Source organism: Lagopus muta, chromosome 9, assembly GCF_023343835.1.
Source record: "Lagopus muta isolate bLagMut1 chromosome 9, bLagMut1 primary, whole genome shotgun sequence".
Lineage (NCBI taxonomy): Eukaryota > Metazoa > Chordata > Aves > Galliformes > Phasianidae > Lagopus > Lagopus muta.
In genome coordinates this window covers 14,822,548-14,847,749 of record NC_064441.1, presented here as the reverse complement: position 1 = coordinate 14,847,749, position 25,202 = coordinate 14,822,548, and the positions used below count along the sequence as shown (strand labels likewise).

General features: G+C 40.0%; 1 long non-coding RNA gene across 1 annotated transcript in view; it reads right to left on the bottom strand.

Annotated features, from left to right (window-relative positions):
* The window catches only part of LOC125697466 (uncharacterized), a 199,812-nt gene that overhangs the window by 151,565 nt on the left and 23,045 nt on the right, over nucleotides 1–25,202 (bottom strand). Inside the window, exons 4-5 of the long non-coding RNA XR_007378805.1 lie at nucleotides 7,561–7,702; nucleotides 3,946–4,046 (exon numbers count right to left, since the gene is read on the bottom strand). This is a non-coding gene — a long non-coding RNA (uncharacterized LOC125697466). The remainder of the gene's footprint in view (nucleotides 1–3,945; nucleotides 4,047–7,560; nucleotides 7,703–25,202) is intronic.

Below are 25,202 nucleotides of genomic sequence, written 5' to 3'. Positions count from 1 at the left end.
TTTTTTGGTTTTTGGTTTTTTTTGCAGCAATTCTTCATCATTCTGGTCCAGGGGAGAAGAATGATGTAAGCTAAAGTGAGACTTTCACAGAAGCATAAATACTGGCACTAATATATTAGCTAACACTTATAGACCCTTCCAAAATTCCAAGCATTAACTTCACATTTTAAGCACAGGTAAACCTTGCCTACTGACTTCAACTACTGCCAAAATAGCAACTTCTGCATGTGCTGATACTCCTTTTAAAGACATCAGTGGACTCCTGGGAAGCAACCAGAGAAGCTAATATTATATATAAAGCTTGGGAGTAGCCAAACTAAACCTTTGAATCCAAATGACCCTAAACTTTGAACTTGTAAAAAAGAATAAAAATCTAAATTTTATATCCAGAGCCAGATCCTTCCTTAGGTGGCCTGAGCCCAAGCCATATCCAACTCTCTTCCCTGTAGCAGCAGCGCTATCCCAAGAGGCAAGAAAGGTTGCAGAATTTGGATAAGTCTTTGTCTGTCAGGATATAATCTCTCAAACTCATACAGCATTTCTGTAGGTAGAGATAACAAAAAAAAAATCATAATTGTTTTTAAGAAAAAGAGAAGAAAGCTGCTAAGATAAAGAATACCTTCAACCTAGATGCATAAAATGAAGCATCTTCAGTGCTTCAACCTAGCATCATCAACCCAGTGAATACAGTTGAAATACTTTTAAGTTAAGTTTAATTTAAAAGGAGGGGGAATAGGGTAGAGAGCGGAAATTTCCAAAATCTGTATGCAAAAATGCCAGATCAGAAGCTTTCTGATTGATTCTCATATGTACTGTGATCCTTTTCCATACTTCTGCAATATGCAGCAAATTTTAGTGTAAGCACTGCCAGCATAAAGTCCTTCAGTACTATAACAATGCTAATGATTTTCCAAGCATCCAAACTAAAAATACCTGATGCATTTTTTTGAATTAGCCATTGCCTCTTCTTTCTCACTGAGGATTATGAAACAGAGGACCAAGTTTCCAGCTTTTGCCACCGAGTTATGGTCACGTAAAAATTTCACATTGAACACATGATGACAGTAAGGAGAAAATAGGGATCACCCTCATAAAATCTTCAAATATGGCAAACTTTCCAAACAAAGAAGAGAAATGAAAAACATCACCAAAGAAGATAGGAAGTTTACAGTACAAAATCCAGATTCTTTTTCATTCTTCCTATTAAGGTCTTCAGATCCCTAAAGAATATTTTATAATGCTATTTGCACCGTAATCTCTTTCAGCACTCTTCCATACATCTTACCTCATCTATATTATATCAGCAGAGGCACTATTGTAGATTACAATATTCTCTGCACAACTTCATATCAGATGCTTTCAAGTAAGCAATTATTTCTTCAAGGTTTAAAAATACACAAATAATTTTTAATACTTCTCATGAACTCTGCCTTATTTTTCCTTCATTTATTCATACACATAAAAATAGCATATGGGATTAAATATCCAAATGTATGCAAATATACATATATATATTTCCACAAATATAGATGATGTTGTGTAGAAGTGATCCAGTGGAATGAATAAGAAACAAAATAGAGCTGTCAGCCTCTACTGTACTACAGCAGTAGCTCCCTCTGGCATAGGAAAAGCTGATGAACCAGTGCCATATTCTCCAAACATTTCTGGTAATAATGCCCTGAAAACTGTCTTTTTTCAGTGCCAGGATAACCAATGCACTGATATCAATATCAAGCTGGCTTCTCAATTCCTCTTTTCTGGCCCATCTCATTTTATCTAGCAGAGTTCATTGCTGCTGAGAAGGAGGGCAGCTGTGTGGGTGCCAGCACCCAGGAAAAGGCAGCAGCAGCCCAAAGGAGGCAGTCCTTCACTTCCTTCACAGCCCAAAGAAGGCAGTCCTAAGGTGTTCGAACTGAGCCTTCTGACCAGCTTTGAAGCATGTTTTCTTTATCTGCCAAAGTCCCCTGCTCTTTACAAACAAAGACGACTATACAGATTTGTTTAGAATTTTACGCTATTTAAGAAATTATTTTCTCTTATTACAATAAATAAATGTTATTTTTATGGTTTTTTTCTTTACAGTTTCTCCCAGTAAGTTCATTCTTTTGATAACTTCCCCATAAGTACAAAAGACAAGGAGCACAACAGGAATCACAAAGGCTTGGTCATGGCTTAAATGTCTGATAGCACAGGAAACATACAGTTGAGAAATTTATTGGATACTTAGGAGGACACACCATTACTCTCACTGCCCTGTGTAAATCCCATACACATCTGGCATAGGCTTCCTTTGCTGGTACCCCTCCAACAGCTTTGTCTTTTATTTTGCATCTCTCTTTTTTAGAGCTGTTTTTTGGATGGGTAATCTAGGAGATCCATAATTTACCACTCTTGTTATGTTCCTAGAGCCATTCTGAAATGAGTCATTAGAAGCAAAGCCAAAACAAATAAGAGAAAATCTCCTCCTAGAACTGTTATGTGATTCCTGAGACTCACGTACAAATAATCAAAATAAAGGAACAGTTGCCAAACTACTTGCTGCTTAATATTTTTAAAACGGGGAAAAAAAAGAAAAGAAAAAGCACAATTAAAGGAGAAACATTTGCATCTCCCATTTTCATCATTCCCCTGGTTACCTTCTCCCAGATCTCAGCCAATTTGTCCCTACAAAAACAACAGCGATATTCATTTTGTGACCATGAACACACTGAGTCAGTGAAATAGTGAAATGCAGTGCAATGCCTTTTTCTTCTCCATGCTGTTTACACTCAAACAAAAGGGAAGAGGGTATGTCCTTTCCAAAGGTGCTTGTTTATCCCATGTCATACCAGCAACAGATCTGTTAGCAGTAAACAATACTCAATATCACACAAAGCTATCAAAATGCAAAAGAAGCAGCTGTTGACACAACACTTGGGCGAGCTGAAGAAGCAGAAGCACAGGGCGGTAGGATGCATTTCCCAACAACAGACACTCCTCTTTCTGCTTTTTACCAGCAAAACCCCAAGTCCTGCTGCTGGGTCTGTCATCGCAAACATGAAGATTGTTGGCACAGCACATCATTCCAGATGAAAGAAAACCTCTGCTTCTGCACATTACTTGACAAGAGCCCTGCGCACCCACAGGACACTGAAGGACTGACCCTAAGAAGTCTATCCACGGTGCCAGGACTGACAAATAGAACTTAGCATTCTCTTATGCATTTGAAAAGCTCAACTACTAATTCCAACCTTGGCATGGCACAGCACAGCCACAGCAGTCACCTGGTCACAACTCGAGATTCAGATTCTGGGAGCCATAAGGCAATGTTGATTTGTGAAAGGGCATTACCAGCAAGATATATCTTATTTCGTTTGTGAGATAACTATAACTTTACAGGATATAATTTAATATTGCAAAATAACAATAGAGAAGGTAGATTCCCTAGGCACACGGTAAACTCTGCAATCCATTCTTGCCATCCCAGCACACAAAAGCGAAGGGCTATTTGAGAAAAAGGATGCCACATGACTGTCCACTGAAAGGGGAAAAGTTGTAAATTCATGCCTTAAACTGCATTTTCCAAAGAAGCCAACAGCTTTTTCTTTGCCTTCCACACACCTTATTACAGGCGAACTGATTTGCAAAGAGAGTCTTCTTTTAATCACACAATTTCAGAGCTTTATTGCCCCATGAGAAACAAGTGGTTTTCAAACCAACAGAAGGAGCAGCCTTTTTCCCTAGCCCCACCATAAGTTCTGGCAAGCAAAAAAAAACAGAACAAAAAAAAGCATTAAGGAAATGAACTGAAATGGAAAAGCTGAAATAAAATGTTCAAGCTGAAATGAAAAAAAAGAAAAAAGAAAAAAGAAAAAAGAAAGAAAACAAACTGATGAAGTCAGAAAGTGCAACAGAGCATAGAATTTTTGTCAAAATTCTCCAAAAATGTGTTGCCAAAGGACTTACTGAAAGTACTTGGTGCCAACAGATCTGCTTTTTTGGGAGGGAGGCTTGGAGGGACGAGACAGGAGGGAGAATGATCAAAAGCATTCCAGCCTGTGCATACTCTGAAAGAACAAAGGCACTTTAAGAAACATTAAGCTCAATAAGCCTTTCTGGTGAGTTCCAAAGCCCTAGAGAGTCATCAAGGTTACATCACAGAAGGACTATAGGATCACATGGAAGATTGATATTTATGGTGAATGCTGTTTTGATGAACGTAGTCCTGTATTCTCTAGTCCTTAGGACAACCCCATAGCATGTGCTAACAGTCCTTGGGGCATACTACTGCACTTGCAATTGCCACTACTCCAATGGCAGCACATAGTTCCCTGTTCAGACAGCAAATACAATGTCGTTGATGCTGCATGATTTGACTTTTAGGACTACAGGTTTCTGGGCACTGGCACATGCTCAGGCACATGTTAAGTCAGACAGTTATGTGTTCACATCTATGCCACAAAAACCTTTTGTTGGGTTTTGTTGGGTTGGTACCAGTTTTATCTCAGAAATATTTTTAGAACATAGCAGCTGAACTACCATTTATCATCACTTCCCATGAGGGATTTAACCTTAGGGCATCATAAACATTTCTTGCAGGTACTGTTTCCACACACCCTGCTTCAGCTATGAACAGTGTTACAGAAGTGACTTTGCTAAGGGAAATTTGTCTTAGATACTTTCAAAATCAAAGGAATGCTGTCAAAGTATATTTGTTAACTGAAAATCATTATATTAAAACATATTTAAGATATTTAAAAAATTAACACTGTGCATTACATTGCTATTTTATTTAGTTCAGAGCACAACAAATACAAATAATAATTTCCAAGGAGTAAAAAAGGAGATATTAAAGTCAATTTTTTTTTTTTTGGAGTAAATGAAGAGGGAGTCAGAAATACACCAGCCTTGATCTCTAGTCTTTCGCATTTTTGCTGCGTTTTTTGGTTTTTTGGTTTTTTTTTTCTTTTGTTTCTTTGTTTGCTCTTGTTTTTTTTAATCACAGCAATATCAATGACCTTGATGACAGGAAACAGCAGTTCTGAGGTAAGAGTTACTACACACACAGCGATCTCAGCCTTTACATACTTGTACTTGTGGAACACAGGCTGATTAAAAGAAGAATATGACATGTTATCCCTCTTCCTCACTTTCCCCAGCTGTAAAACTGGCATAATCAATATTTAATTTTTTGACTACTTCCAAAGTATGTTCAGAGTCAGAATCCTGATATTAAAAATGTAAAATCATTAAAATGCCAGAAGTCTTAGCAATGAAGAAGTGTCTAATGACTATTCTCACACTTCTGGTCCTTCTCTCATTTTTCAGTCCCTCATAATATTTCAGAATAATTTATATTCCCAAGTAGACATAATAAACCTTTAATTATGTACTTCTCCAAGATTACAGTGGTCCCTGTCCCTGAACAATCAGGAAATAAGCACCCATTTTTACAAGACCGTTAATGCTTTCGTGCTTAAAAAAATCATTCATCCTATCTGTTGCAAAGACTGTAAAAATTCTGTTTTGGACTGGGACTGTTACTTCCAGAAGGCATCAACTGCCTATGAAAACTATCTCTTCTTCAAGAGTCTTACTGTTCACATGACAAGTTTTGAAATAAAATTTAACTTCTTCAGATGTAGACTGCCTATCTCCTGCCCTTCCTAGGCCAAAACTTGTAACTCTCGGGCAGAATTCCCACTGTAAGATTTTGCATTTCCTGTGTATATATCATGGTTTTATGATTTTTTGTTACTGGCATTCCACATCATGACATCATGTAGAGCACTGGGAGTTAAAATGTTAGTGGGACTGCCAATTTTCGGGGCACCTGATTCTCAGAAAAGAAGAACTACCTGCCCCAGAGGACTTTCCATTTCCCTTTTCCATTCGGGGGAAAGATAAAACTGTTCACAAATCACTAGACGTCCCCTTTTTTCTTTTCTGCTTGTCTCAGCAGTGTATGCTTCCTAGCCACCTCGCTTTCAGCATCAGAGTAAGGCCTTCAGTTTTGGGACAATCTCTCTCTCATTTTTATTTGATTAGCTTCAATTGCAATTATATTATATTGTGTTTTCTTGCATTCTGCTATCATATTTAGGAAATTAACTTTCCTCCTCAGATTCCTGTCGCTGTTCTGTTTTTAGCCCATCTTTTTTAGCCCTTCCCCTTTCTTGGGGTGTGGGTCCATGGTCTCCACCCATCAGTGACAGAACCATGCCAAATCAGCCCATAAACCACTGACAGTGTATCAGTTGGTTCAAAGTGACTCCTGTGTTCAGATTTAACAGCACACTGATTCACTGAGCCCAAACGCAACTTGAATTCCCCAGTCTTCCTTACTGAGCAGTCTAAGACTATTGGTTATCACAACCAGTTCAGTTCTGCAATTTCCAGTTCTTCTCAGATCTATTTGACACAAATGTTGAACTGTGAATCAACTCTTTTCTGCTTTTTTGGCATCTACAGTTACAACCTTAGTTAAGAATTGGCGCAGACAATCAAGACAGTGAAAACAACAGTAAAATTTTGACTCAAACATTAGCCTCCAGTTTTTGTTGTTTTGCTTTTAAAGAAAAAAAAAAACACTCCATCCAGATCAAGGCAATTAGGTCATTATTAAGCAAAGTCAACTAGACTATTTGTTCCATGGTTTTGAGAGACGGAGAAAGTGTATCATTTTTACATTGCACATAGATATTATCTGCCAACTGAATAGAGAGGTAGAAGCTTGAGAGTCTCTTTTCACTCCTGCTAAGTTCACAAGGAAGCACAGCAGCTGACTGAGTAGCTCAACAAGTCTGTTTTCCAGAGATAAAATTAAATGGTGTTGAAAAATGTTATCAGTAAGAATTACTACATATTTCAAACTTTCGAGCACTTCCTTGAGTTTGGTCCAAAGCCTGTGGTAGGCTTTATAAAGGCTCTCCTTGACTACCATAACCTTTACATCAAAATCCTCCTCATAAGTATGAACAGGGATTTGGGAACCCAGATTTAAACATCTCTGGTTTTCAAAGTCTTGGACCTTGTCTTGCCCTTAAGTCATTTTGCTTTCTTCACAGAGCTGGTGTGAAAACCTTATGGCACATTTATATTGTACAATGCAGAAATCCCTGCACCAGCTGGTGCAAGTACCCTGCATAGCACCATGCTGAGCCATTAGCTAGGGTTCGGGGAGTTGTGTAGATATATTAGCATGGCATTATGCCCAGCCTAATGAGCTCAGGCTAGCTCTGCTTTATACTGCCTTGATCCAGACCTAGCTCCTTGTTATTTCTGTACAGCTCTGTATAGCTGCAAAGAGCAAACTTGTCTCTGCACTGCTGGCTCTTATCTGCTCGTGCAGACCCAGTACTGCTGGAACAACATTTCTTTGTCTGAATTCTAAACACTCCAGTATATAAAAATGTCTGTTCCTAAACTAAACCTTATTTATCTGTTCACATGCATCTCAACCTACAAACAAACAGAGCACCTGCACTTCACAACATTTTCTATTCTATCTTCAATATTTTACATGATTATATTATGTATGAAATAATGTATTTTGAATGAATCCCAGTAGTTGTCAGTTACCTCGTGTTCTTAGTCTTTTGTGGAGAAAAGAATTCCTCATTTTACTTCTATCACCCAGGTCAAAACTGTTTCTTGAAACAACACTTACATATTCTCTCTCTGTTGGCAGAATCTCCTCTCTTGAATACCACAGCGTTTATCACTGTGAAAGAAAAAAAAAAGTCATTGGCAAAACAGGTTGACTGACAGATATTGCAATTAACTGGAAGATTGTTCTGCATTTTTGTGTCGCTGGCAATAGTGATTATTAGGGGAACATGCACACATATGAACATAACTGTATTTGTTACTTAGCAGTTCTACCATGTCATCACTCTTAAGAGATTTCTTTCTTCCTGCTTACCTATTCCAAATGACCAAACATGTGTCTTTGATCTGCCTGAAAGGATAAATATCCTACCTAGAGTTTGAGCACATGAATAGCTAAGCAAAGCTCCTGACAGCAGAAAGCATTTGCATGCACTCAAGATAAAGTTCAAATGCTGAAATGGAGGGATCAGAATAGAAAACACTGAATAGAGCAAACTTGTAATTACCAACAGGAGCAACATCCTTTCCTCATCAATCCTCGGGCATGCTTACATTAAGCCATAAACGGTTAGACGGTTCTTAAGGGATAGTGTTTCAGGGGTTTTTGTTTAATGCTTCAGAGCTAAAACACGCTTTCCTTTCCCAGGGGTGCAAAAGACAAAGAGGAGGCCAGATGGAGCCTCCTCCCCTCCCTGCCACACCTGGGCAGGGGCCAGCCTCAGCACAGTGCCCAGGGGATGCTGCCAGCCGGGCGGCAGCCCTGGAGCACTCTCAGCCAGGCTCTCACCAACCCGCAGGCAGTCCCCTCCCCTGTGCAGCCAGGCAGCAGAGCATCTCCATGCTCACTGCCACACCTAATATATTCAAGGGACACAATTCATCCCTTTTAAAGAACTGACATCTTCTCTCACTGCAGGCAGCCATTCTCTGGCTGGAGAGCTGCAGCCAATGCTGCCTTCAAGCACAGACACTACTCCATAGCTGGGCCCCAGGAGCCTGCCAAAGGAGCACCATGTGCCCGAGTTCCTGAAGCAGCAACAGCTGCAGCCTTCGTGCTGCCGGAAGAAGGGGCTGCAGGTTCCCAGCAGTACACATCAGAAGGTGCAGCCGGCAGCTGGAAGGACTTCAGAGCCAATACACTGTGAGACAGGGATAGCACTTGCATGTGACAAGCTTCCAGGGTCACAAAACATCACCCAGGAGCCCAGTAAGCATAGCAGTGTAAGCCAGAAAGGCTTTGCTCTGATCTGCGACATAGTTGCACACACAGGGCTGACAGGAGGAACAGGGACATGAAACGGTTCTCAGGTGAAGCAGCACTCCCTGCACCACCACACCTCCACCCAGTGCCAAAGGCGTGCAGCAGGCTGCAACTGGAACAGGGAGGGACCACCAGCGGAGGGATGGGCACGGAGGGGAGGGAAACACAGCAGAGATTCAAGCAGGAGTATTTCATTCACAATTTGTGCCTTTATGAGAGGAAAGAACACACGTGGCCAGATTCCACAAAGCAATAAAGAAAATGGTGTCTTTTCTGTCCCACTGGCACTTCAAGCACTCCTTAGAAATGTCAGCGTGCTGTGACTGTATTGGAGGGACTCAGTCCTGAAACTCAGACTGTGCACATGGTGAGATGTGGTTGCCAGATGGGCTGCGCAGATGGCACATGACAGTGGGACATGCACACAAGCAGCAGAGTAAGACAAGGCTACAACCCACGTAATGGGGCCAAACCGTCCTAGCAAGGGCATCACCCTGAGCCCAGCAGCAAGGTCCTGGCAGAAGCACACAGAGCACCGCATTGAGACGAGCAGACAGGATAGCTGATGCTATGTCCCACCTTCAGGAGATGTGCGTGCTCCCACACACAGCCAGGCAACCCCACTGCATGCTGCAGAGACCTGCAGGCTCTTTCAGATAGCCAGGAGCAACATGGTGCACAAACATACACAACTAGCACTCAGCATGAGAAAGGCTTCCCACACCAACCAGCTGCAACCTGACCGTGCAGTGAGAAGAAACCAAAATACAGATAAAAATAAAAAACAAGCTAGAAAGGATGTCATGCCACTGATTCTACTTCCTTGCATTGTTTTGTTTTCATGGTGCATAATGGAGAGTGTAGCCTGAGCCCAAAGGACAATGTCAGTGTCAGTGCTGGCTGTAGGAGAGGGAAGGCACCTCACTGTCCTCACAGCAGACTGATTTCACCAACCATGTTACTCAGCACTGCGAGGTGCTCAGGCCAAGTGACTCAGTGCAGTGCTTCTCTTCTGCTGCAGAATCAGTTAAAACCACTCTCCAGATTCTCTGCGTTTCTCAGGGGAGCACTCCAGGAGTAGAGAACTATATTTTCCATCTAAAATAGAGAAGGATTAACAGTTACTGTTCCCTGTATGAAGCAACACCGTAAGAGCCACTGCAGCTTGCACCAGTGAACACCAGCGCCTCCACTCACGTGCGTGAAGTTCCTGGCTGCTCCTGCTGAGCTGCAGCAGTGGTAGAACCTAGAGGGCAGCCACGCTGGGGCTTGGATGAGGTCGTGCTTTGCTTTGTCTGACTTGTTGCTTCTCTAGGGAGGACAGGGAGGCTCCATGGGCTTTTTCAAGTGCAGTTGAACCAAATGGACAGGACATATTACATCAGAACCTACGTGGGAGCCACAAACCCTCAGCTTGATGCAAGCTATAAAAGGCCTCCCAAAGCAAAGGCTTCTGGGTGGCAAATTGCTCAGTGAGCTCCACTTCTGCTCAGAGGATTTATTTGCGCTGCCACAGCATGAATTTCATCTATTTACAGCTCATTACAGGTCTCACATGGGCCTACTTAACCCCCCTTTTTGTTTTCTAATATCTACTCACCTTTACAAAAAAAAATTGCACCTGTGTAGTCTTTAAACTCTACAGTAGATATGAAGGATAGGAGCCAGGCATGTGGTGTGGCACCTCTGCCATGCTACCAACACAGAGACAACCATGCTGTTACCCTGGCCCACCCAACTCCAAGAGCAAGGCTTCAGACCTGCTGAAGGTGAGCAATTCCTGCTGATGCCAGCCAGACCCTCTGGTGCTCTGCACCTTTAGCTGGATCTGTACACAGAAAGGGGACTGATGCCCACCACCCATCATCCCTTCTGAAAGCTTCCTATGGCTACCTGCCTGCCCAGTCCCAAGAAAGGAGCAGCTGATGGCAGTGGAGAAACCAACCTCAGGAGCACAGCACGTTGCGAGACAGAGCACTGCCCACCTTACTAAAAATCAGAACCCGCCTTCACGTGAACAAACCAAGAGCACAGCTGACTGCTAAGAGGTACCAGGGAAAGTGAAATTCTGCCCACTCAGCATTCACTAAGAAGGGCTTTATCCATTGCTGTAATTATTTGTCAGAATTCAAAATAAATCTGTTTTCTCACTGCTAGCAGCATCATCACTGCTATTTCCTGCCCCCCTTCCCAAAGGCTCTTAATAGCAAAGGTATCTCACAGGCAAACACTGCTTTTTTAAAAAGCTCATCTTATTTTAGAACCTGGTATCTATGCCAAGACTTCACACTGTGCTGAATGCATTACAACATCTACCAAAAGTGCAAAATACATTTTAAAAATGGTCAGGCAATACGCTGAATAGTTGTGGTTTCTGAATACTTGCCAATTTAAGTTAGAGCGTTATTTTTTTCCCCTGTGTAACTTACAGGCACAACGAAAAAGATATGTGTAAAACATTCTTGCAAGCTACTATATCAAAGCAACTAGATTTGCAAATGCATTTGTTCAGTGAAGCACATCACACTCAGAACTCTCCCTATGCTTCCCTTACAATAATATGTTTTTATTCCTTTTCAACATGAAATACTGCATAAAGAAGTTATCTTTGCCAGTTTTTCAAACATCAGTCAGTGTCTAGAATACAAGAAACTGGTTATCTGGAGGAACAGGACGAAGAAAAGCAGGGCAAGAGGTACTAATTCTTATTAGTTTGAAAAACCAAACAAAAAAAAAAACAAACAAAAAAACAAAAAACAGCCCAAACAAACAAACAAAAACTGGTAGGAATGAAAAATAGCAAAATGTAGCCTGGAACAAGTCAGAATAATGAGAGTGGTCTGCTAGAATTACCTGCAAATACCACTTTGCAGAAAGCACTGCAAATAAAAACCAGACAGGATTCAGGAATCAGATCATGCTCTCGTAAGAAAACATGATGTGAACCTTTCCTGAATTCCAATGCTATTCTGATTTGAGTATGAAAAAATAGATTTGCACGATTTTTTTCCCATTACTTTTTCGTTAAGGGTGCTTCTGGTAAAAAATGAAATAAACAAACAACAACAACAACAACAAAAACAAAAGCAAACAGCAGTAGGAAAAGCCAGCAGAGCAGCAGGCAGCCTTTGTAAAAGAAACTGAAACAGGATCAGGGCTCTCCCTAAGGAGAACAAAATAGCTGCAGATGAGTCGAGTAAGAGAGAAATCTAGACGAGAGCAGAAGGCAGTTTAAAAGATGTTTAAAAGCCCAGCAGCAAGTACTGGTGGAACCCTGATTTCATTAAGCAGATCAAAGATGACAGATCAGAGGGTGTGAAACCAGAGCTGGTTGGTCATTTTCTGACAAAGTTGTTTTTCAGAAGAAAACGTCAATTAGTTGAAACCAAAGCTTTTGGCAAGGAAACACAGACTGACTTTGGAGCATTTTCTTGGGCACACCATCGAAGTTCTAAGCAGAGAAATCATGCCCCAAGAGCAACCAACAGGCCTATCACTAGGCCAGCGCCCCAGCACAGCATTCAAATTCCTGAAGTGAAGGTGAGGAGGTACCCAGCTAACAGTGGCCCTTGATGCTGAGATGATCTCCTGTGGCATCCTGTGGATGTAGCAGCCCAACAGAGCTTTTCTCAGGTGAACCTAGCCCAAGCTAGTAAGCCCTACTGCCCTTCTGATGCACCTGTATTATGTTCACAGAATCAACTCCCACCAGCCCTGTGTGTCTCTGCGCCTCCCTGCCAGCTGTAACTACCTCCCCTGTGTCTGGCCTCCTGCACACCCACACCCTCTGCTTTCCCAAGGGTGGGACACATGGCTGGAAAAAGCCATACCTGTTATATGGACATACCGTTAGTTTTGCTTAAATTCTATCACTTTATTTTGAGAACGCAATTAAAACGCAAACTGCATTCATACACTGTATCGTCATACGCATGCAGTTTACAATAAAAAAGCCATATAAAAGCTGAAAAAAAATTCTCATAAGCAAAACAGGAACAATAAGAAGAGATTTTAATACATTTCCTCATCCAATATTTTATTCAAAGATGCATATCATGTGAACGCCTTGCCCAGTTTTTTTCGTCTCCCCTTTTAGTTGTTCCCAGAGCTCTACTAACAGTCCATTTGAAGTTGTGCTACCGGGAGAAAAGGCTCACAACAAAGATGAGCAGGCACATGAGCTTAGTACCACAAATGCTCCCAGGTGCATGCAAACACCTCAGGAAGGTTTCAACAGATGTACAGAGAACAAACACCTACGGACTTCCATCTTTTCTTACTCAGAAATGCCTAGCTGGCTCTCATGAGGCTTGAACAAGTAAAATTCCTGAGGAGTCACACACCTTGAACTGGTTCTAGGTCTTGGAACACTGACTGCATTAAGCTACTTACTTGCTTTTTGAAAATAGTTCAGCTACTGCATTTAATAGCAGTATTACTCACTCCTGCAAGTTAACGTGCTAACTATTTACAGCATAATCTACAGGCTGACCATTAGTCAGCTGTTAAATTCTGCCTCGTGATAAAATAAGGCTTAGATCTGCTGAACAAATATGATCAAACTCACAAAAAGTGAAAGCAGATGGGAAACTCTATTGCAAAACTGTTGCAGAAACAAAGGGGAAAAAATCAATGGTGTAATTTTAATGAAAATAGAATTCAGATGGAATGAGATAATGTGCAAATCATTTGGTGAAAAATACATCTCCAAATATGATTTAAGAGACATTTCTGTGCCATGGTTACACATTTAATTTCCAAAACCATGAAATGTTCCATTATTGTAATAGCTTTGACTGGCTGTGATTCTGCCAGCAAAACTACGATGGTACTGTTATAATGATAAATTTTGCTGCAAGAAAAGGGCTATTATATAAGAATGACTCTTTCAGATATTTATAGAGTGAGAGTTTTTATTTATTTATTTTAAGAGGTTATAATGAGAAAGGCTGGATTGAAAACAAAGAAAGAAGGAAAATTGGGGCCAGTCAATATAATGCTCTCAATTAGCCCAAGTTTTTCATACTTTAAATTGTTTCAGGGCTTCAGAAAAACACAAAAGGAATCTACGGCTTCTATTTTTCTTTTTTTTTTTTGGATGTGTTTTTTGCCACTGTTATGACTATTCACTGATTCTTTTCTTGCTTCCTTTCTGTCTCCTTTCTCCTGTCCTCACTTTTCAGCCTCTTGATAGTTTGGGAATGAAAATATGTTTTCCTGCCAACCTCTTTCCTTTCTATCCCCATTACTATTCAGACAGGACAATGATTTCTCAGAAATGACCTATAAATATATTAACATCTAGCTGGCTAGCTATCCATCCGTGTGTATAGATAATCATAATGTAACGATGTCAAAATCTGAGTCAGAATTATTGTCAAAGGTCACAACATAGCAAACAATTCCACCATAATAAGCCTCAAAAAGAATATCCAATAAATGTAATATTACATATGAAGTGCAATAAAAAATTCATGCAGAGGCGCATTTTCATTTAAATTTCACAAGCGTTGTGGGAAATACCTTTCATCACCAGCGCTGAAACCTGAGAGCAAAACCACCACAGGAAGTTCAAGTGTAAATTTGTAAAATAAATCTTCCTCCGTCCTTTGGGGAATGAACTTGATTAGTAGGCAAAAGTAGCAGAAGTAAAAATATAACTACAAGCATTTCACAACAAATAAAAGCAACAAACAGGACGGCATACAGCTACAAGCAGCAGTCTGATAAAACTATATACTCTTGTACTTCAGAATATGGTCAAAAAAGTTCAGAATGAGAAATTGTTAGTGAAGAAGTTAATAGATTTATGACAAGTTCAAAGAACAAGCTTTACTGTGTTATGCTCACTATCAACCTTCTGTTGGTATTTTCTGTTAATGCCATCATCACGTCTCCTCAGAGCTCATAGTACATGCGTCACATCCAAACAGCAGCTCTCCCAGGAGACATTTCAGGGCACATCCTAGGCCATTTGGACATGTTTCCATGGTTCCAACCAAGCCTTCATAATAGCCAGACTCTTGGCAACAAGGCCCTCACATTCACAAGCAGGTAAGCGTGGAAATTGTTCCATTAATGGATCTTCACAGACACTTTTAACTACCCTAAAATTAGCTTACTACCATTTTGTCTTCCCACAGAGGGCTTGAATTAATAGATATGCATCCCACCTGTGTGTTATAGCCCTACATAGTCACAGCCTACTTGGCTGAAACAGTTATTTAAACTCCTCACTGAACACCTATTACTATAGCACACAGAGTTGACTCAACATGCCTCTCAATGCCATTCTCAGCTTGGCACTACTGTGGAACTTCGGAGGATGATGATGTGCTGCACGGGAGGCTTTGAGAGTAAGTTTGTAGGAAGATGATTCAGAATGAGTAATTTTTAAAAAGCCACTAGATTCTTTCCCATCTGCCCTACTCCCACACCATACTCAATGTGTTTCTTCCCACTCACTAATAACAGCTCTTGCCTCCTACATGCTATCAACACCTGACTGTCTTTTCTCACTGCAAAACAGTAAGCTCTTATAAAGTATTCAAAGCACAATTTTGTCTGACACATTTTTTTTAGCTAATTCTGTTAAGACTCTTTTTTCCTGTTAGAGCTGTTTCATTTGTAGGAGCAAATAAGCCTGAGTGTCTCCTGCCACATCTGCTATCTTCCCTCTACTCAATATGCAGAGCCAAAGACTGCCAAAGGTTAAAGTTTACAAAAAACAGTGCCTTTTCCCACATACACTCAGACTGATAAGGAAACCAGTCGGGTACCACTCAGGTAGCTCTCCATTCAATCCATTTAGATCTACTTGATAGATGTGAGAAGCAAAAAGCTGAAAATTGATTCTTCTGTGGGCAGTTCCACCTACTTTCAATCTTCTAACCAAAATCCACAGATGTTGGTCAGTGTCTTCTTCTCACCCTTTTTCCTATTTTTTCCCCCAAGGCTCCATTCACTTCACTTGTGACTTTATAGTCCTTATAACACGTTGCTGTTCAATAGATAATGCTGAAATGCAAAAATACCACAGAGAAAACGCTCTCTGAACACACTAGATATAGCACACAGGTCTGCTCCCAGATGTAGACCCATGTTTCCTTTCTCAAGAAACAGCACCATGGCATTGGGACTCTCAGAAAGCCATGCAAGAATCTATCTAGCCTGAATATTTCAATGCTGTTTCAGAACCACAATAAATCAGAAAGTTCTGCCAATATTAAACTTTTTATGAAAAAAAAAAAAAAAAAAAAAAATCTAGCCAGCAACATTTCCAACAGGCTCCTCTGTGTGTTTGCTTTTCCCAATTAACGACTGAGTTCATCAAGGAAAAATAAATAAATAAATAAATAAATAAATCAAGGAAGACAGAGAAGCTAGGTTTGAAAAAAGTATCCGTATTCCATAAAAAGTTTCAAAAAACTCCTGGCTGACTAACATCATCGTGCTAGAAAGTCATGCTGGAAAAATTATGAGAGAAATAGAGGCCAATATGAACTCTAACCTGAATATTACTGCAACTTTATCCACATATTTTACCAGGGATTCCTAAAGAAATAAGGCTCATGTAGTCACATAAAGCCAGCTTGTCTGCATCTGATTAGAAATTCCCTCTCCTCCAGTAACTTCTGAAGCCACTGACCAATTTCAACCAACTTTGCCAGTAAAGCGGAAGTCTGAGAAATCGACACCTCTTATTTGAAATGGGCAGATTAGTGACACTCTCAGAAGAGCAAGGCCTGTACTTGTCCTGGAAGCTTACAAGCGGCTTTCTATTATTATCTGTTCTCTGTTTGACAGGGTTCTCACAGTAAAAACAAAAATGTTGGCAAAGACAGTAGCTGCAAAAGGCGCTCCCATCACATTACACAAAGGACATTAGGTGCCTCCCATCAGTTAGAGGCAGATCAGAGCAAAGGATATGGGGAAGAGAGACATCCAGTCTGGTAACTCCAATGAACAACTGCCACTAATTTCAGCCAGCTGGGACAATGGGAACTCGCTCATTACGTGGACAACTCTATCTGCTTTTCAAGGCATGTCAGAGCTGCAGGGAGATATCCTCGCATTAAGGTTTGCAAAAGCTGTCTTCATTTGCTTCCATGCTATTCTGCAACACAATCCCACTATGCGTGCCTTCTGAGCATGACATCTGTGCTTCCAGTGGAGGGAAGCCAATGCTCAGATACACACAGGTGTTCCCGTTGTAAAGCATGTGTCTGGAAAGCTGAGTGTACCAAAAAAATGTGGCCTTCGTGCACTCTTCTGGGAGCTGGAAGCCACACTAGCAGCTGCGCAATGTGGGGAGAGTAAGCAAGATCAGATAGGTCAATTAGATGCAGAAGCAAGTAGCAAAACATCAGCACCAAGTTTCCTTTGAATACTTTAAAAATCCCTTTCTTCCAATCTGCATTTTCATTTACCATTTTCATTCTCTGTTTCTATTTTTCCCTCCTCCATCCTGAGGGCTCCCTCAGCCATGAGGCATAGCGCTGTTCCTTCTGCACTGCAGAGCATCGAAGCTCTGGGATTCCCTGCCCCACTAACTACATCAGGTAAATAAAAGCTTCTTCAAGGTTATGTACGTTCTAACTTTTGCTACCATATGAAGAAAAAGATTTCTTCATCCACAAGGTCTCTATGTAAAACACTCGTGGCTTAATCCAGACAGAATTTCCATCATTTTAGACACTGTTGGGCTGTCATACACCAGAAAAGCTTTCATACTCACATTCCAAGAAGGTCAGACAGGCAGATCTGTACAGTTTCAGCCCACTTGAGAGCAGCTGGTTACTAGTCACAGTTCTGCCCTCATGGTCTTCTCAGCCAAGAGGCCTCCTCAGGCCACAGTGGCCAATCTGCCCACTTATAATCAGGATTTGACTGCCCCCAGAATTAAGCAAGTCACTGAAGTGTTGCAAAGAAAGTAAATGACACCTCAGTACAGCTTCCAGGGAAAAGGAGTGATATCATTGCAGGATGCAAACAGTGAGGAAAACTCTTTCTTAGCAGTAGGGAGATGGGGAACTGCATGCCCCCAAGGTGAAGGACTGCACTTCTGGCAGATTCACTTAGCTTAAAACGTGCTGCAACTGCCATTCCAGAACTGACATATTCCATCTTTTGTGATTCTTCACTGTTTTGCTGGCTACCTCATCTCAATAGCGCATTATTTCCCTGCCAGCAAGTGGGGTTGAAGGGAACCTTTGGTCACTGAAGAACTACTATCCTACACAAGCTTTACTGCAACACAGACCTCAATGTAAGCTTCTACTGCAAACTGAACATAGTACTTCCAGAGGTAAAAGAAGGTCTACAGGAAGCATTCAGTATCTGCTTTTTAAAATTAACAAATATTAAGTTTGATTACAATGTTTTTGAAGATATTTTTTTGAAGAGACTGCATGGTTCCCTACCTTTCAAGCAATCAGACTCTGCCCACTATAGAGGAAAACCCCTACAGACTGCTAACCATGATCTCTTAGCCTTATGACATAGAGCAGAGCAGAACATCAGAGTAGTGCACAGTTTCTGTTTTTCCATAAACACAGTTGAACAGTTTTATTACAAAATGTCAAATGAAGCTCCATTGGGACCTATGTGCTTTTAAATGACAGAATTTCCTTTGCAAGTAACTTTAGAATGGTCAGCCTTCCAGTGTTCAGAAATGACAATGCTTTTGCCTGTTTTTTCACTATCCAAGAGATGCTGTCTTTGATCCTTAGGAGGACTGCTGTTCATTCCTGGTCACTGGAATGAACTTTTGGGTCACTGACCTTTTTTTGGTCCCCTTGGCATAAGAATCAACTCATTTCCCTAAACATGCAGCACAGCAGACAGGTATTACAGAAACTGATCAGAAAAATAATGCCAACCTATACATATTTCCCTAAGCAAGTATTTATTGAACTTCCTAAAGATTTAGAAATAATTACTATGATTTTCTTTAAAGACACCATTGCTATTTCCATTTTAAACCACTTTATTAATCCACCACTTAAGACACATTAAGCTGAAGCGTCATAAAATATTGTCTGTGTAGATGCAAATATATTTTATGAAAAACTGCCAAATAGCAATCTGATTTATAATGCAGACATACCAAATTAAAAGAGGAAGTTAGTGGTTTTTAAGACTTTTTTTTTTCTTCCACGCTTCAATAGTGACAAAATTTGTTTTATTATGAAAACTAAAAGAACTCAAGTATTTAGTCCAGGCTACAGTGCAGTTTTCGCTTTCATTTTTCACACTTATTATATGCACGGAAGAGATCTGTTATATTAATACTGTTTGAAAATATTATATCTGTTCTATAAATTCCAAGAGCATTCTATCTAAATAAATAAATACATATTTTTTTCTCTAAGTTGTGCTCACAGAACTGCAAACCTAGTAGGTTTATCTACTCCAGTGTCCAAGTTTGTGTTGCTCTTCCAACATTCTCTAGGACACCAACATCCGGTACAACAGAACTAAAAGGCTATTATTTCTCAGAAAACGTTCTATTATAAACCACTGAATACACTCTAACTACACTAAATCTGAAGGATTCAAATAATAGAGAAGCATGAAGGAAAGGAAGGCAACATATTCCTATCATTAGCCCGAGAAGAAAGCCAATTACAACATAGCATATTCATTGTATGGGCCCAATGGATGGCCACAAAGATGATAAAGGGCCTGGAACATCGCCCATATGAGTAGCCTGAGTAACCTGGGGAACAGAGGGCTGGGGAATGAGGAATCTGATTAATGTTGATAAATATCTAAAAGGAAGTGGAAGGCAAATAGATGAGGCCAGGCTCTTCTCAGTGATGCATAGCGATAAGACAAAAGCAATGGCCTAAAACTTGTACAGAGGAAGAGTTTTATACAAACATGTATTTATACAAACATGTGGAATACAAACATGTGGAAGAACAGCAAGGATGACCAAGCACTGGAACAGGCTGCCCAGAGTGGTTGTGGCATCTCCTTCAATGGAGATATTCAAGACCTATCTGGTTGCCTACCTGTGCGATCTACTGTAGAGTACCTGCTGTAGTGGGGGAGCTGAATTCAAAGATCTCTTGAGGTTTCTTCCAGCTCCTGCAATTCTGTGATTCTGTAATATCCATAGATCTTCTCAGCTCAAGGAAAGAGAAAAGCAACATAGAAATAAAGCATTTTCTGAGAGGGTTTCAAGTTTACAGAAGCCAGTGATAAATGGTAGCCAGAAAAGGCTCCAAAACTACTGGAAGAGCTTCTGCTGGTCATACTGACAAGGAGCTAATTGAAAATGTGAGAACAGCACACAAGTTATTTATCCAAGATATTTTACTCAGCACCATAAGGAATAGGAATACGGAGTACCCTGTCAGAAGATGCATTAGGTCCAGCAAGTAATTTGTTAATATTTTAAATCAAAATCCACAATTTCGAGAATTACTGTCTTTGGCATCTAGTGAAGTCATGAATATCATGAAGTTCAAAACTTCACTGAAAGATCATTTTCTACAATCATAACAAGAAATCAATTATGTGATTTTAAAAAAGAGCTAAGCATTTCTGCTGGAAGCATGTGATAAAAAGTAAGATATCAAACTAGAAACTAGTCTACTGAGATAGCCAACGTAAAAATATAATAGCTCGAGTATCCTTTAACCTGCATCTTTCTCAAAGATAACATGAGGCACCTTTCAATTTCTGTGACGAGTTCAAGGCAGGGACTGCAAACAACAAACTCAGTCTTCTAACACAACACTCTCCCTGCTTGATGAAAAACACCTACCGAAAAACTGAAAACCATACGCTTTTATTCATGCACTCCTCTAGTGACTGGAGATAAAGATGAACAGTTCTTCGTGTTCTCATCCTACCACATGGGGTACTCTCCTTAAATGAGTTTTATCACCTAGGATGTTTTCTTCAAACAGTTCCAATAATTTTCCAATAAAATCCAATAAGATCATTCAGAATCTGAATTTTCCTACTCAAGCAGTTATTCTGAAAATAAAGCTTAACCAAGACCACAAAAGGAGAGAAGGAAAACATTCCTAAAAATCATCATACTAGTTTAATCAAACAATATTTTCTGTTCTTCAAAATTAAAGCAAGAAAAAGAAGCCCAAACTCTCTATGGATAGTAAGTGCTTTAAAACAAAAAAATATGCTAAGACACAATATTTGATTGAAAAAAACAATGAAGTTGTTGTTAATGTTGAAAGTGCTTAATCCTCCTCATAATAATATTGAGGCAAAACTACAGCTATGAAAACCAGAGGGAAAGTTAAACCGATTACATTCAGTGCAAACACTCAGTGGGTGTCCCAAAGCCTGCAAAGCTTAAAGATGCTATGCAGTATGAGCTAAAAAACAAAAATTAAAATGAAAGCAAACAACTTCCTTTTCTAATGTTGAGGCTACATACACCTCTGCTATATGGAAAGATCAGCTAAACTTTACTATACTTGCATTCATTCCATGGAGTTGTTCTGGATGGTCTTGGGTATATGCCAGTCTGCAGCACAGTAAAATGGAGACATTGCTCATCTGTCAGTTTAATATTCTTTTCTGAAGTGTTCAACACAGCTTTCAAGAACCCTATCTGCATCCCTAATAAATTCCTAATTGAAAACCGCTGGAATAACTGCCCATAAAACAGGACATCACTTCCCACAGAAGCAGATGGAACTTCACTGAAATGGTGGCATGTACATTTTGCTCAGTGGTTATAGAACTGGTGGTTCAGCAATTATACATTTACTCACACAAATCCTAACAGAAGTATCTACACATGTCATAAAGTAACCAGACAAAATAGATATAATCCTAGAGCCCTGATCCCACAGAGGATTCCATGTTGCACCCTACAGGTACCTTACTGCTTTTCAGGGAGTCCTTAAAAATGTCCTTATGGTTCAAAAGAACTTCCTCACTATTCCAGTTTCTTCCCAATACCTCCGGCTGTCTCCACATTTCTGTAGAAAAATGTCCTCCATATTTCTTTTCCAGTGATGTGGAACCTATAACAACTAGCAGTTTCTACATGTCTTTGCTCTGCCTCATTTTTTCCTCCTTTGGCAGTTGCTGTTCATAAAGTAGATACCTGTCAAACGTTTAAATCAGTTACTCAAAAATAAATTAATTTAACTGCTATTTTTAATGGGCATTCATTGGAGGAAAAAAAAAAGTCTTTGCTTTTTAATATGTTTCATTTGGTGTGCAAAGCCAGAGTGTTTTAATAAATAATTCATATTAATAGAATACAAAATTTATTGACTAACACTTTCGGAAAGACAAATGAATACATTGAGGTAGGATGTACAACATACACATGTATTCAGCTGTATTATGTTTTCAGATTACCATTATTACAATATTCCCTATAATCTCCAGCCTACGAAGGCTTCTGGCTTCAGCAGGATAGAAAAGAGGTTTCTTGGTAACGTATCAGTAAGACAGAGAAGGAAAATCAGAAGAGAACATAGAACATCCTCCTAACTCTATAATTTGGTCAGCTATGCAAATACAAGCAACACCTAAAAGTAGACATATAAAAATGATCATCTGCAGTTCTGATTCTTTTTAATTTACCCTGAAAAAACATCTAGGCTCCATGGATACAAAACTGTGGGTAGATACAAAAGTGTGGGAGTGGGCCTATATTAGGTATATATATGCAAGCAAAAAGCAAGGTTTTTATGGCTACAGTTCGAAAGCACTGTCCAACAGAGAAAGCTGAAACAGAGGCAGTCCACAAATACCCTTAGCACAAGGAAGGATGTTCTCAACCCACAAAATACATAAGTATTTCAATAGCATTTAAATATCATGGTGATAAATCCGTTATTTGTGGAAGTAGAAGTTCCCAGGTACCACCTGAATTCCAACATTAGGCAACAAAATGAGTTGGGCCCAGAGGCAGAGCAAGCATGCAAAAAAGAGCAGCAGTGAACACAGACCTGGAAACAGGCTCACCCACAGAACGTGGCACTATGAAATCCCTAAGATGCTGAGCACATGCAATCTCCCTTACTATCCCCCAAAGTATGAATTGAATCAGTAGAATCATTTCTGGTATCATTTAGCCAATGACCTCAGTGAGAAGACGTTTAAGCCACTGTTGAAAATGTGCATTTTCTACAGAAACTCTATATAAAGTACATTACATTAGAAAAGAAGGAAGAAAATCTGTAAAAAAGAAAAACAAAAAAAAAGGCAAATGCTTCTTTCATCTGTTCCTGTCTTCCTTATTATTTCAGTGTTGGATGTGGAAGAGTAAATAAATCTCATTTTATATCTGTGACACAATTCCCAGCTGTGGTTTCCTCAAGTCCTTCCAAAGCAGCTTTTTGGCAACTTAAAATGATTTGGCACCGTCATAGTCACAGAAAATATATTTTATTCCTGAAAGGATTATTCAAAGTTTAACTGGCTGTAAGAGCACCACATCCGCTCTGACTCTCTGAAATCGAATCCTGGGAGAACCAATTCTCTGCTGCCTGTTCTATACTCCTCACACACGTTACGGAAATTTCCTCCAGTATTCTCCAATTTGGGAACTGTCAGATTTCTTTCTTTTCTCCCATCCTACAAAGCAATTATTTCAGTGACAGAGAACTGGAAACCAAAGCATGTCCAAATCACTTGATATAATGACGGCAAAAGTATGGGATTTCTGCAATGGCTACAGAGCACGGGCTTCACGCTGCCAGAAATCATTAGTGCAGTGCTGGGTACCGTGGCAGTTTTCACAACTGGGACACTTGTTTGTGGGAACTGCACTGAAACTCCATTTACAAGATTCACTTAGGCTGTTCAACAACTGTAACACAGCCCTGAGTCTGCATCCTCCAGCACTGAATTTGAACCACCACTATGGGGCAAAACAACTCTCAGACTTTCTACTGACACAGTAACATAAAAGCGATCAATTTCAGTAATACCTGAATAAGTACCATTTATTTTTATAATCTTTCCCTAGTATTTCCCATGCATTTAACAGCTGAAGAGAGAAACCCTCCCTGCCATCCCGAGTTTCCAATCACAACACCTGCTGTCTCTCAGAGCTCACCCAGGACCCCTAACAAACCATCCTCAGTGGGCCTCAAACCGCTTTGCAATTTTGTGTTTTCTGTTGTTTTTCAGCATGCCAGGCACATCCCAAGCAGTCAAACCCACAACCAGATGGTCAATACACAGGGGGAGACACCCACAGACTTGAAAAACAAACAAACAAACAAAGGCATAAATCAGAATTACCACTATTTAGTGTCTGGTTGTGTCTCAGCATTTAAGCCAAACCCTTAAAAAAAGCTTGAGAACACATTCACAGCATAGGAAACCATTCTCAACCTAGATTTTATTTCTGCCAACAGGTTTGGTGGGGGGAAATAAATCTTAAAAGCATTTCCTCCCCTCCTGCTCCACCAATGCATTATTCATTAAAGCCGGGGATTTTTTTTTTTATTACCTGGGGATTTCATTTTTATTATGTTCAAAGGATTGTTTCAGTGAGCATTCACTCCCCTGCAGGCAAGTATGCAGGTTTTCTTCCACACTACAGTATAAATTACAGTGAATATCTGAATAACACCGGCAAAACCTCAACAAAAATCAAATAGCCAAAAACATTAAGGACAAATTGCCCTTGCACAATTTATTTCATTGTTTGGTGGAACTCCACAGAGAATCTGGGGCCCCTGGTATATTGGAACTAAATTTATTTATTCTTACCATCACAGGGAAAGTCCATAAACTACTCTTTTGTATAAGTTGCTTCTACATTAAAAAAAATCTTCTGTCAGTCTAAACAAAAGGTTATTTTTCCATAACTCCTGAACAGAATGCTTTCTACGAAGAGATGAAGAGCTTTAAGATACATGTAGATATTCTCATAAATCTCATTAGTGACGACAAGGTATAACCCCAGTTTAAAAGAGAGAGGAATAAAAAAACACAACACAATGCTATTTATTTTCACCAGAACATATTTCTGATGCTACCGCTGTTTGTTGTAATCACATTTCCAGTTTGAATCACAATACTCCAGTAATCTGTCCTGTTCTGAACAGCCAAAATATTTATTTTTATTTGACCTCCTACTAGGTGCATTCATGGGAAAACAAATGGATTCTACTTGGGGCATGTCCATTTTGTGCCTGGATCCCAGAAACCTGAAACCAGGCCAGCATTCTTCTGATTGAATAAAGCTGAGTTGTCTGGGTTAAATCTGTTGTCAATATGCTTCGCTTATACAGTGAAATAGTTTCTTGTTAAGCAAAACAGAGATTTACTGTAGGCAAGATATGGACTTCAAATGTATCAGCCTGCAGGGGAAGGACAGGTATGTATTAATTCTTCA